The sequence below is a fragment of the Chelonia mydas genome, chromosome 5 (genome assembly GCF_015237465.2).
Source record: "Chelonia mydas isolate rCheMyd1 chromosome 5, rCheMyd1.pri.v2, whole genome shotgun sequence".
NCBI lineage: Eukaryota > Metazoa > Chordata > Testudines > Cheloniidae > Chelonia > Chelonia mydas.
The window spans coordinates 15,794,406-15,813,358 of NC_051245.2; the positions used below are offsets into that span (position 1 = coordinate 15,794,406).

The 18,953-nt window shown below is 42.9% G+C and overlaps 1 protein-coding gene across 4 annotated transcripts in view; it reads right to left on the reverse strand.

Moving 5' to 3' along the window:
- MYO5B (myosin VB) overlaps positions 1-18,953 on the reverse strand; it is a 357,700-nt gene that overhangs the window by 188,583 nt on the left and 150,164 nt on the right. The window lies entirely within an intron of this gene.

Below are 18,953 nucleotides of genomic sequence, written 5' to 3' on the forward strand. Positions count from 1 at the left end.
AGTCTAGTTTTAAATGTCCCACCTAATGGGGGATTCCATCAATAATTCTTTCAGGAATCTGTTCCACAAGCTCTGGATCCAGGCCATATCAATGGGATTCAGATTTGATTATGAATTAGCCATTTCTGTAATATTTTGAGTTCTGTTTGCTATTTCTCCTGTCTTTTCTGTTTAAATGTATTGTTCACCCACACATACTGATCCCAGTGGATTACAGTGTGATAAAAGACCGAGCAAACACCATTTGCTGCTAATACAATCAGCTTCGCAGGTCACATTTTTCTGAAGTTTCACAAAGATTTGCCTTAACTACTGACCCATTCCTGTTCAGAATGGGTCAGCTAGGTTCTCCAGGCCTGTTGAGGTTTTCTGCCCTTTTTCTATTTGAAATACTAGCTACAGTACTAAAAACAATTGTGAGATCACCTGGATCAAATGGTTATCATCTTTCTAGTTAAGCTCTGGATTACAAAAGAATGATCAAAGTGATAGTTTCTACAAAAGAAAATGCCTTCTCTCTAAAATTCAGTCAATATTTTCCAATGAACTGATTTTTGTTTTCCTCTGTGGCAGCAATCACTTGTCTGACACATCAGATGGTACATCCCCCCTTCCCAAAGACTGATTCTTGATGAAAAGACACTACTTTGAAATGCAGACAATTCTTTGCACCTAAAACAGGAAAAGAATACCATGCCACAGGGTATAAGGGAATCAAGAGCTGGGGTCGGGAGGAAAAAGGATCTAGGCATCACTGTGGACAGTTTGGTGGGAAAAATACCTGCTCAAGGGAGAGGGGGAGGGACGAGAGGGGGAAAGGAAATAAACGTGTGGTTGTATTCAGACCATAACAGGCAAAGCATTCTGAAAATATATATGCCTGACTTGAAGCTGGGGTTGTAATTCCTAGCTTGAGAAGACATACATGTCTAGCTCTGATCAAACTAATGTGCTCAAAATAGAGCACAGTCAGGGTGACAAGTCACCCCGAGTATACACCTAGTGTCTCAGACAGGTACATACTTGGGGTGGCTAGCCCCTCCCACCACCACAGCTACACTCTATTGGGTGACTGGGCTAGCACCGGCATGTCTCCTCAAACTGGGAATTACACACCCAGCTCCAAGTGTAGACATACCCCTAGTGATTTGCCCAAAGTTACAGATGAAGTTTGTGCCAGAGTAGGGAATTGAACCCATGTCCTAATATAGTGCCCTAACCACTGAACCATCAACCTAGGGCAGGCACTGGCAGAGCAAGCTTTCCCCTCTGCACACCCCCATTGATACCTCTCAATATTATTATTCTGCAGAAAAAGACCTGGAGATTACAGTGGATGAGAAGCTGGACATGAGTCAGCAGTGTGCCCTTGTTGCCAAGAAAGCTAACGGCATATTGGGCTGAATTAGTAGGAGCATTACCATTAGATCGAGGGAAGTGATTATTCCCCTCTATTCAGCACTGGTGAGGCCACATCTGGAGTGTTACGTCCAGTTTTGGGCCGCCCCCACAGAAAGGATGTGGACAAATTGGAGAGAGTACAGCAGAGGGCAATGAAAATTATTAGGGGGGCTGGGGCACATGACTTACAAAGAGAGGCGGAGGGAACTGGTCTTATTTAGTCTGCAGAAGAGAAGAGTGAGGGGGAATTTGATAGCAGCCTTCAACTACCTGAAGGGGGGTTCCAAAGAGGATGGAGCTAGGCTGTTCTCAGTGGTGGCAGATGACAGAACAAGGAGCAATGGTCTCAACTTGTAGTGGGGGAGGTCTAGGTTGGATATTAGAAAAGACTATTTCACTAGCAGGGTGGTGAAGCACTGGAATGGGTTACCTATGGAGGTGGTGGAATCTCCATCCTTAGAGGTTTTTAAGGCCCAGCTTGACAAAACCCTGGCTGAGATGATTTAGTTGGGGTTGTGTGATGTTCCCCTCTGGTGTTGTCTGGACCAGTGATCTACTAGGTCACTCCAATCCTTGACTCTGGGAGCCAGCCTTACCCTGCTCTGCTGTAAGAACCCCCACTCCTGGGCTGTTCACGCACAGCCTCTGGCATGTAAGCTGCTCCCAGCTACTTGCAACTGAATGACACTAGCCAATATCTCCGGTCCCAGACACTAACCTAGGAACCTCCATCTTGCAGTGTCCAGTTATGCCCGCTGGACGCTGCAAGCTTATATGAGTTTGTCAATTTAACAAAGAAATTGACATGTACGAGGCTGGTTATCCTAAGGGGAGTCTCTGACATGGTTCAAACCAAATGCACTGCTTCAGGTAGAATAAACAAACATTTATTAATTATTAAGATATGTTTTGACTTAGAATCACTTAAAATCTAAGTCAGATTTGGTCAAATGAAAGGAAAGCAAAATGCATTCTAAGCTGATCTTAACACTTTCATTGCCCTTACAAACTTATATGCTTCTCACCACAGGCTGGCTGGCTGCCCTTCAGCCAGGCTCTCCCCTTTGATCAGCGCTTCAGTCACTTGGTGTGGTGTCTGGAGATGTAGGTGGAAGAGAGAAGAAGAGCATGGCAAATGTCTCTTCGTTTCCTCCCGCATGGCTTTGCCTCCACTCTTTCCCTTTAGAGTCAGGTAAGCATTACTGAGTCTCTCCAAGCATATGCTCAAATAAATTTGTTAGTCTCTAAGGTGCCACAAGTACTCCTTTTCTTTCTCCAAGCAAGGTTGAGCAATTCCCCTGGTGTGGCCTCACACAGGTGAGTCATTGCACTGTAGATCCCTTGCTGGACAATGGCTGTGATGGGTTGTTTGACACCCTGCCCAGGCGTTGGTTACCTTCCTTGCTGTTGCCTCTGTGGAGCTAATATCTGGATGATTCCGGCAACTTACAGCATGTTTGAGTGACAACCATACAAACACAATTCTCAGCTTCATATGCATTACTGATATACGTATATGGATAGAGAAATGACTTTCAGCAGATCATAACCTTTTCCCTGATACATATAAAGCATGCCTTATAAGGTAAGACCACAATTATATGAAAATGAGGAATATGGGCATTACAGCACTCTCCCCCAAGGTATAGAATACCACAGGTTGGTCCTGCTTTGAGCAGGGAATTGGACTAGATGATCTCCTGAGGCGAGGTCTCTTCCAACCCCAATCTTTTATTATTCTATTTCCGATGGATTGCCTCTATTGGGAATAGGCAAGATCAATCTTTTTATCTGCTTAAACTGCTAGCCAGAAGAGCTGGGTTCAAGCCACACACTCCAAATATGGGCGTTTAGGATCTCAAATTTTGGCTCAGCCCATTATAAAGAGAGGGATCATTTGAAAAATGGTCAAACCGAACCAAACCCTCAGATATGATCTCTACTAGCAAGGTTGCTAGTTGTGATGGTCTTTTAATTTTTGTTTCCAGTAGGAACTGGACCAGGTAATGGCCTCCTCACAGGTAGATCATCAAACAGCCATTGGATAGTAACAGTTTTTTACTTGCTAATGACAGGGGTGCAACTAGAATCGCTGATCTAGAGGTGAAAAGTTCCCTACCCCCAAAGCCAGTTCCTTTATATGTTCAATTCATCACTACAGTGCACGGAAAGGTTAATGTCAAAGGTTAACGGAACTTCTTTGTATTCTTCTTCTATCGGTATGATTATTCCAGTGAAGCATGGGGCAACAGCCATTGGTTCTGCAGCCTTTAATGCAGAGGTTTTTTAATCTATGTTTAAACTGTAAATATCTATGGTACATTATGAAAAGAGGACTGTAAATCCAAAGGATGCAGATAAATGCTTGCTCTGTTTAACCAGAGTTTCACTTTATCCTGTTTAATAGATGCCCTCTTAGAGTTCTAAGATCTTTTTATATACTGCTTAAGTGGGGCACAATACAGGTAACCAGTTCTGAACTCCCAACTTCCTACCGGCCCTGTTTCTGCATCACATAAACAATGACATCCTCTGCAGGGTTAACAGTTTATTCTGTCTCCCATGCTGCTCTCTCTTCCTTGGATAAACATGGACATCTGATGACCTGTGTATGATTGAGAAATGGATCAGAACAATTGTCTGAGGGATATGGAAGAGCTGAAGTGGAAGGTAAACCTCTTGCAGCCCCAGGCTCACAGAACTTGGGAGAAGTCACAAGAATAAAAGAATCTGTGCATTTGCTTAAATGTTCTAAAAGTTATGAAACACCTAGAAGTCTGCAAAATTATGTTTCTTCTTCTGAAAGGTTGGCCAAAAGCCAGAAACTCTGCATCCGATGAAGTGAGCCGTAGCTCACGAAAGCTTATGCTCAAATAAGTTGGTTAGTCTCTAAGGTGCCACAAGTACTCCTTTTCTTTTTGGGATCTGTACAGACATCTTGAATGGGCGATTCTCCGCGATAAGGCACAACAGTCACAACTTGAACCCACAGAATTTCATTTGGTTGCTTTCCTTTCAATTAAGTAGAAATTGAATCCTTTATTTTTCCCAAAAGTTTTATAATTAAACAGTCACATTTATAGCTCTTTGCGTGCACACACCCCACTGGCACACACCCCGCCAAACGACAAGGAGTACAAATATGTACTCTGAGAAAATACCATGGTATTTTTGAAATCCATCCATCCAGAGCAAATAGGACCTTGGTTTCAAAGGAAAACTATCAACTTCCAAATGAAGGCCAGAGTTCCTTTTTGTTTGTTGGTTGTCATTGGTTGTGGGGTTTTTTTGTTTGGTTGTCTTTGTTGAAGTTGCTAGTAATTGTGGGTGCCTCGATTTTAGGTGCCAAAGCTTAAAGGGGCTCCATTTTCAGAAAATTCAGAGCACCTACCCACTATTCCTTTAAAGTACATGGCCCACATATGGTCAATAAAGTCTATCTACATTACACTAATGGCTATTTTGTATATTAAAAGGGAGCATTCTAAAAATCCATTTTATTTTTCAGTATTTTATGCCATTTGTTTATTTTTCTGCATTTTCAAGGACAATGAGAATTGGTGAAGTCACTTTCCGGTTCTCATTTCTGCAAATTTACACTCAAAACACTTCAGTAGCATATGTATTTCCTCAACAAACAGCTCCACTGGGTTGTGTTAAAAAAAAACAAACAAACAAACCACACCCTTATAGAAACGCATCTATTGGCCTTCAGTCTTCTAGAAGCATTTGTTGGGAGCTACAGCACTTGTGAAAAGTCAGGTCATTTCTTTTTAGAAAATCTAAATTGTTTGCCAAGATTTAATCTGGTGTTTCCCTTTAAGGTCTCTCTATCTACCTACCTGGAAGGATGAACAGTTGAGTCAGCCTTGGAAGGAGGAGTCTAGAGACTTGAAGCCAGACAATTAAATCCACTAAGCCATCCCCCTCCAGTTCTAAACTGATGTTGAAAAAAAATAAAAAGCCTTTTTAGCTAATACTAATGCACAATTGCTATAACACATTTCAGTGTAATTTCCCTTCTCTCTCACACACATACAAAATCCTACACACCACAGTAGCACAAATAAAATTTCCCATAACTATGCAAGCCCTCATTTCTCTAATGCAGAGTCAAAGATAGCAAGAATTCCATTTCTGTAGTGGTGTAAACAAATTGGGAACACAACTTCCCTGATTATTACCATGAGTCATACTCCAGTTCATTCTTGTTGCTGAAAATACACCACATATACTGTAGTCTAAGATCCATTCTTCCCCACCTGGACAGTGTACTTTGGTGACCAGAAGGAGATAGATCTGGTTTAGTAGTTATAGCGCTTGACTGGGAGCTAGGACTACGGGTTTCCATTTACAGTTCTGACAGAGCTATGGGCAAGTCAATCTGTATGCCTCAGTTTCCCCATCTGTATTATGGAGATAACAATATTTACAGGTATGTATGTCAGGTGGGTGGGAAGGCTTACTGTTTGCATCATTACCCAAATCAAAGCACTCTGATATCCTCATCTGAATAGTACAGCGTACTATAATTATTTAGACAACAGGCCAAAGGAAGATGAAAGTAACACTTTTCTCCATTCATTTTTAAAACCACCTGTCCAGTGATCTAAATTTCTATACACATAACAGCAGAAAAATGCTAAAAAGATTTCAGTGTCCAAATGTTGTGGTGAAGAAAGTACAATAGAACCTCCGAGTTACGAACACGTCGGGAATGGAGGTTGTTCAGAACTCTGAAATTCTGAACAAAAGATTAGGGTTGTTTTTTCAAAAGTTTAATACTCAACACTGACTTATACAGCCTCGAAACTTTAGCATGCAGAAAAAAATGCTGCTTTCCCTTTTTCTCAGTAGTGTATGTTTAGTACAGCACTGAACTGCATTTGCTTTTTGGGGGGAGGGGTCTCTGCTGCTGCCTGGGTGTGTGGTTGACTGGTTCATAACTCTGATGTTTGTAACTCGGAGGTTCTACTGTAAAATCCAGGGTTTAAGGAAGTTTAACAAGCGAGGAAAGGATCCCTCACACTCAGCTGCTGGTTCTAAATGGATAGCTGCTGATTACTCTACTCTGCATTAAAGAAATATGTTCCCTGTTAGTTTAACAATCTTTAATCTGCTGCCATATAGAGAAAATTCAGCTCATCAATTCTAATGCACCTCCAGGGTTTCTCTAAAAAGGACACAGAGTTCAAGCTATAAACCTATATAATTTCCTCTGATGGCAACTCCATTAAGCATTGGATATGCCTTCTGAGGAAACCCAAGTACTGAGAAAACTAGAGAGAGTTTTGACGCTTCCTGAATATTTATTTTATATACAACTTTAAAAGTTCTAACTAAAGCTTTCCTCTGTTTTCACTCTGGGCCCAGTCCTGGTAGTAGGGTGTAAAAACTCTGGCCTCAAGGATCTTCCCCACTGCAATAAACTGACTCAATGGCAGCTCAGCTCTAAAACCAGCCTTTTGATTATAATCAAAGAACAATGAAAGCATTGTTGACAATTTTGAACTCAGGACATTTTCTTTAATAAAATGTATGAAGCCAGGCTTCTGTAATCTAATAGAAACTAGCCGAGCCACCCTCCAAGATCTCTACAGCTGACAGGAATGGAGACAGTCACTCTAAACAAGATAAACGTTTAAAGCCATGTTGTCCTAACAAGGATCCTTCATCCCCACCCTTCTAAGCTGCATCTGTGGATTTAGTATTCTCTGACTGCAAGAACCAGGAGAGTCTAGAACCTCTAGGGGAAGGGAGGGGTAAATTCAAACCCATGATTCTATCCCTTCCCACCACCAGCAGTACAGAAAGGCTTGACAAAGCCCTGGCTGGGATGATTTAGTTGGGGATTGGTCCTGCTTTGAGCAGGGAATTGGACTAGATGACCTCCTGAGGTCTCTTCCAACCCTGATATTCTATGAATGCCCATTTCCTCCTTTTACAGCCCCTTCTCTGGCACAGAACTTGAAGTGTACATCTACACTGCAATGTAAGGTCAGGGTTAGTGGGACCTGAGACAGCCGACCTCTGTAAGGGAACCCTGAGCTTGAGCATTGTATTTTATCCTTATGTTAAGTCTTTTCTAACCAGTGCTCGAACCCAGGGCTCTGCCCACCGTGCTTGTTACCAGGAACAGCTCACTTTGCAAAAGGCTTGATTGGTTCCCTCTCCATTGCAAACCCAGGAGGTTCTCTGACCGTGTGTGTGCAGATCGGCACTCAGAACAGAATGGGTTAATGCTGACATGATCTGCTGCTGTTTGCAAAGGAGGGATGGCTTTCGTTTCCAATAGAGTGGATTGTAGATTGCTTGGACAGAGAGGACTAAGGAAGTTGTCCCGTGGAATTGTGGGATACTTCCAGGCAACTCTGGGCCCAAGTCAAGAAGGGCTGTGTCTACACTGAAAAGCAATAGGGCTCAGATCCTCCAGCACTGCAGAGCCTTAGGACCCTGGGTCCGACACCTGGGCTAGTGCATTTGCAGCGTAGACACAAGGACGAGGGGGCATGCTTGAGCCTGCGCTCAAGCATGGGCTTACGCTGCAGTGTAGACTTGCCCTCAGAGAAGTTATGGCTGAGTCAGTCACAGTGCCGCTGGGAATTCCCACTATAGCGTGGACCATTCTTGTATTCTCCCAGCTCTTCTAACGGGAGCTGATTTAGGAAAGCCCAGAATACAGGCTTTATACATCAACGTGTGCCACTAAATGCATTTATCCCTGTGAGTAAAATCCTAGCAAAACTAATACAAAGCTATGTCAGCAAACCTATGCTAGTGTAGACCTAGCTAGCCAATGTGATCTTGTTTCGTAACAAAACTAACAATATCAATAAGGTTTTGTTATCACAAAAACAGATGAAACCTGCTTTTTAAGGGACAGCATTTGAAAAGTCCCCTTTTGGCTGCAGGAACAAGCATCAGCATACTTTTGTGGAGAAATAGGGACGTGTCCTTTGGCCCCCTGTTAAAATTCGTTGGAGTAAACAAAGAGTATGAAAGAGCAAAATGCTGTTTAAATATACATAAAAATATCACTGGCAACGTCCTATCGTGACGCTGTAGATCCGCTGGGAGGCTGTACGGCATACACTTTTCTCAGGCATACCTCAAAAGTTTAGAGACTTCCACATTGCCTGTGTGATTGATACAGGTGTGAACAATGCGGATATTGTCACAGGTGGCACAACTGACAGTGATGTCGAGTAGATGAGATAGGAGAAGGGGCAGGGAGCAAGTCCTGTTCATGCAGCATGCAAAGAAAAACAGCTCTTGAATTCAAGCCTTAAATTGCTTTATTTGCCTCATCTTTACCCCCCCAAAAATCTATTTTTTCTGCACACATCAGAAAACCTGGGGGGAGACAGGCATTGCAGAGTTCTGCAGAGATGAAAATCTCAGTCATTTCAATTTACCTTTTTAGACAAGTACATTCCTGGGGTTAAACCTCCAGGAGTAGCACCCTCTGACAATTGACAGTTGATTTTCAAGCTCCCCACAGACAAGCAGTTGTGTGTAATTTACTGTTATTTCCATTTGTACTGTGAGCAAGTGTCTCAGTACTGCAGTGAGGGGCACTCTGTTTACTGATTTTTTTTTAATTGTCATAATGTATGCATATGAATGCAATGTTCTACGTGGGGCCAAGCAAGCGTAAGGTTGTAAGAATACCCTAGGCACAGCAGCTGTCCCAATCCTTGCAAATGAAGTATTTGATACACCATGTTCATCAGTACAGAGCATGCAGTGTCTTTTTGTCTGCCTGGTAAGGAAGACCAACCTGCTCTTGCAAACTCATCTCAACATGGCTTATTCAGTTAGATACTATTGTGACAACCATGTGCCGTATCTGCTGTGCTAACAGTGAGCCGTATGGGCCCTTGTGTATGTAAATCTGCAGAACACCCTGTGGCATTCCGCACCTCAAAGCGGCACCCTGGAACCCCCATACTCACCCTGTCATATAATTATGATATATTTCAGACAAAGAATGCCATGTAAGGTATCAGATGAAACCCGTTGTTCTGTCCAAATATGTATATTGTTAGTTCCAGATTGGACCCCTGGTTAGTTCCAGGTTGCCCAGCCCCAGGCCTCACCCCCACTCCACCCCTTCCCCCAAGCTCCCACCCCTGCCCCATCTCTTCCTACCCCCACTCCACCCCTTTCCCCATTGCCCCACCCCCTCCTCTCCTCTTTCCGCCCCTGCTGCGCCTCTTCCCCACCTCTTTATGCCCTCTCCCTCCCTGCGTCTCCTGCACACCTGCTGAGCCACTTTGGTGGGAGGTGCTGGGGGGAGAGAGCGAGCGCATGGCTGCTGGTGGGTGCTAAACACCTGCGAATTTTTTTCTGTGGGGCTGGAGCACCCACTGAGTCGGCACCTATGAGCCTGAGGATCCCGTCACACACCTATGCTAACAGTTACTCAATTTTGGAGTCATAAAGGGTGTTCCTATTTCAAAAAGCAGAAGCAGGGCAAGCAGGGAGAGGAACGGTAAAGACAGTTCAGCAGAGGTGCCCTGTGAGGAGCTATTGTTTGCAACAGATGCAAGTGGGGGAGTTTTATAAGCTCATCAGAAGCGAAGAAAGTGTAATGTCCGCTACAGGGAGAAAAGCTATAAGAGGCAGCAAGCAAATAAGGCAAAAATGATTAACAGTTGCTGGGGTTTGGTCTTTTCTAAAAGGGAGATCACTAACAGGAGGTTAACATACAAGTTAACAAGCTGGGCCAGAAGTCATAAGGCCAAATTACCAGAGGAGAGACAAGTTGAAGAATACCTTGAATGTACTGAAATCACCACTGCCTAGCAGAAGTCACACTGAATTGCAGAAAGCAGTGGCAGTAGTAGTATCCGAACCACTGAGAACTCATGGAGGGCAGGAAAGGAGTGGAACCAAGTGCCTCTTTTTAAAAAAGGAGAGGAAAAAGGAGATGCAGAGAGTCCCAGACCAATAAAGTTAAACTGAATGCACAGTAAATTTCTAGACAAATAAATAAAGCTGATTATTAGTGAGATTTTAGAGGAAAAAGCAGCAATAAACAGTAACTCATATGCAACTAGTTTATCAAAGACAAGTTATGGCAAACAATAGTGACAAAATTTATTGGATAAAGGAAATTCAGTGAGTATCAAGATCATCTTAATTTTACCCATGCATTTGACGTAGCTGTACATGCAAACTTACAGGCAAGCTAGAGAACTGTGGCTTAACATGAAGGTGGAAACAGAATGGACTAGACATTCAGTTTTGGAATAAGCAAGTGCAATGCTTTTGAAATCAATGGGGTTAACATCAAGGATGAATTGGGACCAGAGAATATTTAACATGAAGGAGAGGGGAGGAGGAAGAGATTTACTGGGAGGGATCTCCAAAGACTCTGGTGAATATTAATAAAAATAGAACAAGATCTGGAAAAACAGGCTGATAGCAATAAAAAAGACTAAATGAGGGTGCACTGAAAGTGGTAATGATCAAAATGCATAATAATACTGCTGAGTAAGGGGTTACTGTATAGGCAGCAATGCCACAGGATAGGGTCTGGGAGAAATAGCAGAAGATAAATTGAATGAGTCAACAATGAAGTCACAAAAATGGGCAGACGATTGAATTGTGTTAATAGGAGTCTGACACATAAAACAAAGAAAAATATTCTCTTCTACTCAGCGCTGGTTAGGCCTTTCCAGGAAATGCTGTATTATATTTGGAGGTATGATAAATTTTCGAGAGACAGAAAAGAAAGGAAGACACAAAAGACAAATGGAGAGACTTCAGAAGGGGGTTGGCAAATGAGCCAAGCAAAGAGATATGTAGAGATCTGGATGAATTCACTCTGGGGAAAAGATGACTGAGAAAAACAAGACAAGAATGTTCGAAGCCCCACAGGATATTGCAAGAAGACAGGAATCATTATTGATCGAGGACAGAACAAGTAGCATTACGGTTTCAGCTGTAACAAGGAAGATTTCAGACAAGAGTTAAGAAACACTATTAAAGCAGATAAGCAGTGGAACAACCTGCCTAAGGAGGCTGGAGACTCAAGGTCAGGACACATCTATCTGGGTTGGTTTAGTGATGAATAAAAAAGCAAATCGCACCACAACAGTGTTGAGGAAAGACAAGGTGAATCAGTAGAGATCCCTTCCAGCCTGTAGCCTATGGCAACATACAGGCATTTCACCAACACATGGACACACAAAGGAGTCCCAGCATCATTGGTCACTTCCAATTTAGTTCTGCTTACAAGCAGCGTTAAATACACCATGTGGCAGAACAATCCTTGAAAGAAAATGTCAAAGGGTCCCAGCCAAGTTTTCCTACTCACCACCAGCATGTGAAAGGCTTACATGGAAGGGACCCTGCAGGCCTATCCTTTCCCTCACAGGCCTGCAGGGTCCCTCTGCTCTGCAAGGCTCTCACCTTCCCCTGGCTCCCAAGCTCTGTTGGCTGCCTCGCGCCAAGTCAGACTTCCTCACTTTGGCACAGCAAATTCCTTCTGTGAACTTTTAAACTCCCAGAACACGAGCTGAGGAGTGGATTTTGTTGAGAGTTAGCATGGGGAATATACACCCAAATTAGTCAATACAAAACCAGCCTGACTAACTGTACCATGATTGCATTAATTTCTTATGTTATGAATAATGCTGTAAAGGAGGGAGGAGTTCTCCTAATTGAAAAGAAAAAAGGCTAGTACACTGTTGATTAGGAGATGGACTTTGAACTGCAGAATTACCATTCATGCCAGTATTAAACAGCTAAATCAAGTATGTTTAAACATTTTGATTCACTGGTGTACTGGGATATGAGGAGGAGGTTCAGCATATCATTTGTGGCTTGGCTTTGACCGGCCAACTCAAATTCTATAATAAAAATCAAAGAATTCTGAAAGAACACAACAATGTTCACACTTCTATATGCCATGCGCTGGTAACTGCTATGAGTTAAATAACTCAACTTGGCTAGTTAGAGAAGAGAAACATTTTTCAGAGAGGTTTCCATCTCAATTCGGTCCAACGTCTACAAACTCAATCATGGGTTTAATGCGATGGAAAAAAACGCAAAGTTAAAAAAAAAAAAAAAAAGATCAGGTTACATTTAGTAAAAAACCCAGCTAGGGAAAAGTTTGAGTACTGAAAAGATCTGCCTGGGACAAAGATTGGTGCTCTTATTCCATCCCCTCTCATGTCATGATTCATCAACAGGACACTGTTCAGCTCCACTCACTGTCTTCCTGGTAATTTTCAGCTTACCTACTATCTCATTAGCATAGCTTCATAGTTTGCATTCTGAGGCTAGCTCAAACCTACCAATCATGTCTTGATAAGACAGACTACTAGGCTGGGAAGTCAAGCAAGCGGGCCATCATTCCATCTGTTACGAATGTCTGGACGGCTAACTTTATATAGAGAAAAAGTTGCAGTTTAATATACAGCCACTAGATCAGTTCAGTCAACTCCTGCACTAACAGACACAGGCCCAAACAAACCCACTGCTTTGCCGCTAACACTAAGCCATGCTATTTATGATAGCCAGAATGAGATTACAAATACAGGGCACCCTCTTTAGCTGTGCCATCATTATAGGCAATGTGATATTATCCTCTTGGCCTCCAACTTGAAGAAAGCAAAGACAAAAGAACGCACAAATATCCTGAACCCAAGTTCTCCTGAACCTAATCATCTCAGTATGATTTTTCTCCTTCAACTTTACAGTGACTGAGGTAAAAATAAATAAATAAAGACACTGAAGAATCTTGGGATTCATTAAAAACAGATTCATTTAACATTATTCAGGGGGCCACCCGAGATCGCCTATACAACCTTCGTTGAAAGTATCAGCTTTAAGCATAGCTGCTCAGCACCTGAAATGCAGTCTTGCCAATGATGTCTTGATTCTGCCCCCATCACCACATACTCTCTGCTGATAAAATTAATAAAAACCCTCAGCACAGGAATAAATTTCACCCCATGTACATAACAATACTTATCCAAGGCACAGAGAGGCTTAATTGAGAAGGCTGAACTCGGATTAATGAATGCCAGTGTCAGCGCCGACACAGCCTCTCCTGTGTGGCCTTGAGCAAGTCACTCACCGCTCTCTCTCTCAGTCAATCAGACAGCATTAAAAAGATAACACCTCCTCCCCTATCACACAAGGTTGTTGCGGGGATAAAGTAGCTCTAATACTGCATTTGTAAAGAAGCATTAGGAGTAGATAAAGTGTTTTGAAGATGAGAAGTGCTTAGTACCATTATCTGTACTTAAGTACAATCCACAAAGCCTGGGCTGGAGCTGCCACACAGCTAAAACTGGCCATCAGATAGATTAAAAAGACTTCATTGCAGGAGGGTATGGAAGAAACGGAAGCAGGGACACAAGTGATATGCTTTCCTATGTTACTTAAGAACACAGAACGACCATACTGGGTCAGACCAATGGTCCATCTAGCCCAGCATCCCATCCTCTGACAGCAGCCAATGCCAGCTGCTTCAAAGGGAATGAACAAAACAGGGCAATCATCAGGTGATCCATCCCTTGTAGCACATTCCCAGTTTCTAGCAAACAGAGGTGAGGGTCATTGCAATGGCACATGGGAAATCCACAAAGCAGTGCTTTTTCCGACAATACCATTTAATCAAGTGCATGCTTAATGCACTTTGCACCATGATTGTACCAGTGTGCTCTAGGACTCTAGCCAGCTCTAGTTATTGGATTCCTAGATGGCACTGAAGCCTGGATGCTTACAATAGCAACCCACTCATTCATAACCATTGGATATAATAAGTGCCGTGATGAGGGAAGAGAAATTGTTAAGTACAACAAAACGTTTAAAGAGAACACAGTCCAAACAGCAGCATACAGGTATGCGTATGTGTTTATTTATACACATTCCCATTTTACGCTAACAACCCCTTTTTGCATCAATAAAACGTTTCCCACATTTGTCAAGATGAATAAAAACAATGCTTCATTATGGAGCGAATGTCTTTGTTTAATGATGATTAGTAACGTTTCTTCTTGAAGAGACTCCGAAGCCATGAATCATTTACACGCATTTGAGTGGAATAATTAGAACCTAGAGCAATCATGCTGCTAGCGGTTTTTTAAATGTGCATTTTGCTTTTAAACCTCCCTCTGTAAACTTCTTAAAATCCATACTTGTTTTAGCATTTGACCAATTATATCAAAACACACTTTTGGCAAATGAACTAAATGCTGAAAAGGCACCAAATGCAATAATGCCATCCCACCTGCAAAAAATTATGTTCATGATAAAATGTAAGAGTTCCAAAATCATGTAATTCTGAACAAATTATGAAACAGGTTCTGTCAATTCACAAGTTAATACTTTGTGATGCAACTGTCAAAAAGCAGAAACATTTACCAGTGATCACAAGAATGACAAATACTGTGCATTTACCTAGAGCCTCCTGCCCAAACAGCTTGATAACATTCATGTATTAACCCACACAACACCTGTATTGTAGGTAAGTATTACCTTTGTTTTTAAAGTCCCCTTTGCTTTTTACAGGCAAACAGAGATACACTTATCCACAGGAAGTCCATGGCAGAGTGGGCAATAGAAGACGTATTTTTGACTTCCTGCTGTGTTTTAGCAACACGAACACTACTTCTTATCCTGAGATTTATTCTCTAGTACGATCACCTAGTTTACAATCGCTGGCATCCTCCAATCTGAGGAAAACTGAGCACAAAACAGTGTTATGGTATATAGACAACTCCTTCCCTTCTGAAGGAGTGTAGGGACAGCAAATCTGACAACCAGAGTAAGAGAAAAGTCACCACCTCTCTATTATACAGGAAACACAAGCTGCAATTCTGAGAGTGAATGCTTTTTTCAGAGGCATATTGATCTCGCCTACCCTCCTGAGGGCGTTGTGGGGATTAGTGTTTATAAAGTGCTTTGAAGACGAAAATTGCTACGCAAGTACAAAATAGAATGCTGCTTAGCACATCCTCCGTGGGGGCAGAAGGTTCGATGGAATCTCTCCCACTTTCTTCACTCCCTATCTCAAAGTTTCCAAATTGCAATGACACAGGCGCAGCTCTCTCCACAGCACACATCCCTGCTCCTGCTTCAGTCAGCCGAAAGGTAGAGAGAGGGAGCTATGCTACAGTGAGCACTCCCTCCTCCCCTAAAGGGCTGGGCATGCTGCCTTCTGTCCCAAAGCCCTCAAGGCAGAGGTCAGAAGCCAAACTCTGATCCACTGTGTGGCAGTAGTGCACTGCAACCAGGCTACTGACACTGGCTTCGCTGATCTGCCCATTGTCACTGAAATGACCAGCCCAGCTGTGGGTTGTAGGACAGCTTTTTACAGCACAGTAAATGCTGGTCTCCAACAGCTAATAAAAATGGTTTTAGCAGGTCCCTTTATGCGAGAGGAGAGACCAGTCCCCACTCTAATACATATGAAATACTTAAAGCTTAAGACTTTCTAAGACTGAAATTTAATAGTATCTGCACTGGAGGATGTTACTTGCATCTCTTTCACATGAAAGTATCCCAGAAGGATTCATAGCCAAATGCAGCAGATTACACTGACTGATATTTCAAGCCTGACCAGTCATACGTCTGTGTGGGCAGCAGGGGTGAAAGTAACTTAAAAGTCTTACCGGTGCAGGGGCCTGGCTCCAGGGCCTCAGGAGGAAGAAGCGGGGCTGGAGACCAGCCTCCTTCGGCCAGCCTTTCCACACTGCCTGGCCTATGTTGCCTGGGGCTCTGGCAGTGATTTAAAGGGGCTGGGGGCTCCAGCCGCTGCAGCGGCGGCAAGGAGCCCCGGGCCCTTTTAAATCGCTGTGCCCCAGGGCAGCTGCCCTCTTTTCCCCACCCACCCCCTCTCGGTGGCCCTGGTGGGGCAAAAGGGGCAGCAGCGCTTTAACCTCGGCTGTGTACGGGCCTGTACTGGTGGCCACTTCTTACCAGTACGCTGTACCGGCCCACTTTCACCTCTGGTGGGCAGGTAAAGGTGATCATGTAGGCAACACATGAATTCTTAGCATTACTTCACTCTAATCCATGCAGTGTCTCAGAAAACCTTATAAATCTCAGTGAAAACTACTAAAATTAACATCTAAGGAGGCTTGCTACCTGCTGCACCCTTTCATGGGCTTGAAATGTACTAGCAATTGTAAAGGCTAGATTTTCTGAAAGCATCAAAGTTTAGCTTACAATTGATGAGCTCAGCCTGGAAGAGTCAGAATTAGAACCACCTAGTGCCCCATGTTAAGAGCACGTTCACTGTCACATACCTGGCTTCCAAAGGACTTGTCCACATTAAAAAGTCTGCAGCGGCACAGAGAAGATGCTACCTACACCGACGGGAGGGCTTCTTCCATTGGCACAGGTAATCCACCTCCCAGAGAGGCGGTAGCTATGTTGGCAGGAGAAGCCCTCCCATCAACATAGCGCTGTCAACACCAGGAGTTAGGTCTGTATAGCTGCATCACTCAGGGGTGTGAACCTTCCATACCCCTGAGCGACACAGTCATACCATTGCTAGTACAGACCAAGCCTATGTGCTCTTGGCCAGACTGTGATCTCAGTTACATTGGTGTAAACCTGGACTAATGCCAATGAATCTACATCTTAGTTTTTCTATAGCATCCAGAACTATGACAGGCCCCAATTCATCGAAACACTGAAGCACGTGCCTAGTTACCCTTCTTAGTTGGGACCCAAGTGCTGCAACCAACGGAATTAATCTGGCGTAACTGAGTTCAGAATCCTGGGACCCCTTTCCAGCTAAACGCTCTAAGTGCAAATCTGACCATAAGTATAGTCACCAAATGCAGGAACTCTGTACAGCTGCTCTATCTTGAAAATAGCATTGGAATTACACCTAATATCTGTGCATTAACATAATTTGACAGTTTCCTGGAACACCCATAACCTGCTTTATGCAACTGTAGTTGGGTACAGACTGAGTCATGGCAGCTGAGCACTCTGTGCCTGTGTATGTTCTTATGAGCCCTCCAGCAAGTACACACAAATGGAGTCCAAGTGCAGTAAATTTACACCCCATGGAAAGCCTAACTCTAAATGCTGTAGTTGAGATGTATTCAGGATCCCCCACATTCAGATGCATTGTCAGCTGGAAGAGAACAAAACAATCTCTTCCTCTGGTAAAGCAGAATTTAATTTCTTTTGACTAACGACGTTTTATGCTGCTTGTTCTCACTGCTACATGAGGATAAATCAATTTAGCCAAATCTCCTCTCTTGTAAAAATTAAAAAGACACATTTATACAGTCCCATGCTTGGTGAGTCTAGCAGAGCTCGACCTTGCAAAGGAAATGAAAACCAACAGTAAAGGTTCCATAGCCATATAAATAAAATGAAAACGAGGAAAGAAGAAGTGGGACTACTAAACACTGAGGTTTGGGTGGAGATCAAAGATAATCTAGTCATGGCACAACACCCAAACTAATACTTTCCTCTGTTTTTAATAACGGTAATGAGGAGGTATGGGGTAGTGACAGGGGGCTAATGCAAATGAGAATATGGAAGTGGAAATTACTACAGTACTAAGGTGGAAGTAAAACTCAAAAAGCTTAATGGGACCAAATCAGAGGGGCCCAGCTAATCTCCACCAATAGCAAGGATTTTTAATGAATCTGTAAACTCCGGGGTTATACTCTACAACTGGAGAATTGCTAGTATAGTACCTATTTTTAAGAAACAGAGGGAAAGTGATACAGGAAACTGCAGGCACATTAGTTTGACCTCAATTGTACACACGGTCTGGGAAATTTTTTTGAAAGAGAAAGTAGTTAAGGACATAGAGGTAAAAGGTAATTGGGATAATATACAACACGATTTTACAAAAGGTAGATCATGCCATACCAACCTGATCTCTTTCTTTGAGAAGATAGCTGATTTTCTAGACAAAGGAAATGCAGTAGATCTAATCTACCTAGATATCAGTCAGGCACTTGAAAAAATTCCACATGGGAAATTATTAGCTAAATCAGAGAAGATGGAGATTAATATGAGAACTGAAAGGCAGATAAGAAACAGGGTAAAGGGGAAGTTACAACAGGTCGTACAGAAAACGTGAACTGTCAGGCTGGAGGGAGGTTACTAGTGGGGTTCCTCATTACCTTGGCACAAAAAGTGGGAGCGCGCTAATAAAATTTGTGGATGACACAAAGTTGGGAGGTATCGCCAATACAGAGGAAGACCGAAATACCACATAAGAAAATTTGGATGACCTCAAAAACTGGAGTAATAGTCAATGGATGGAGTTTAATAGTGCAAAGTCACGCACTTAGGGACTAACAAGAAGAATTTTTTGCTAAAAGCTGAGAATGCATTAGTTGGATCATGACAGAGGAGGAGAAAGACCTGCGTGTATTGGTCAATTGCAGGATGACAATGAGCTGCCAATATGACGCAATAGTGAAAAAAACTAATGGAGTCCTAGGATGCATCAGGCGAGGTATTTCCAGTAGAGACAGGGAAGTGTTAGTACCATTATACAAGGCACTGGTGAGACCTCATCTGGAATACTGTGTGCAGTTCTGGTCTCATGT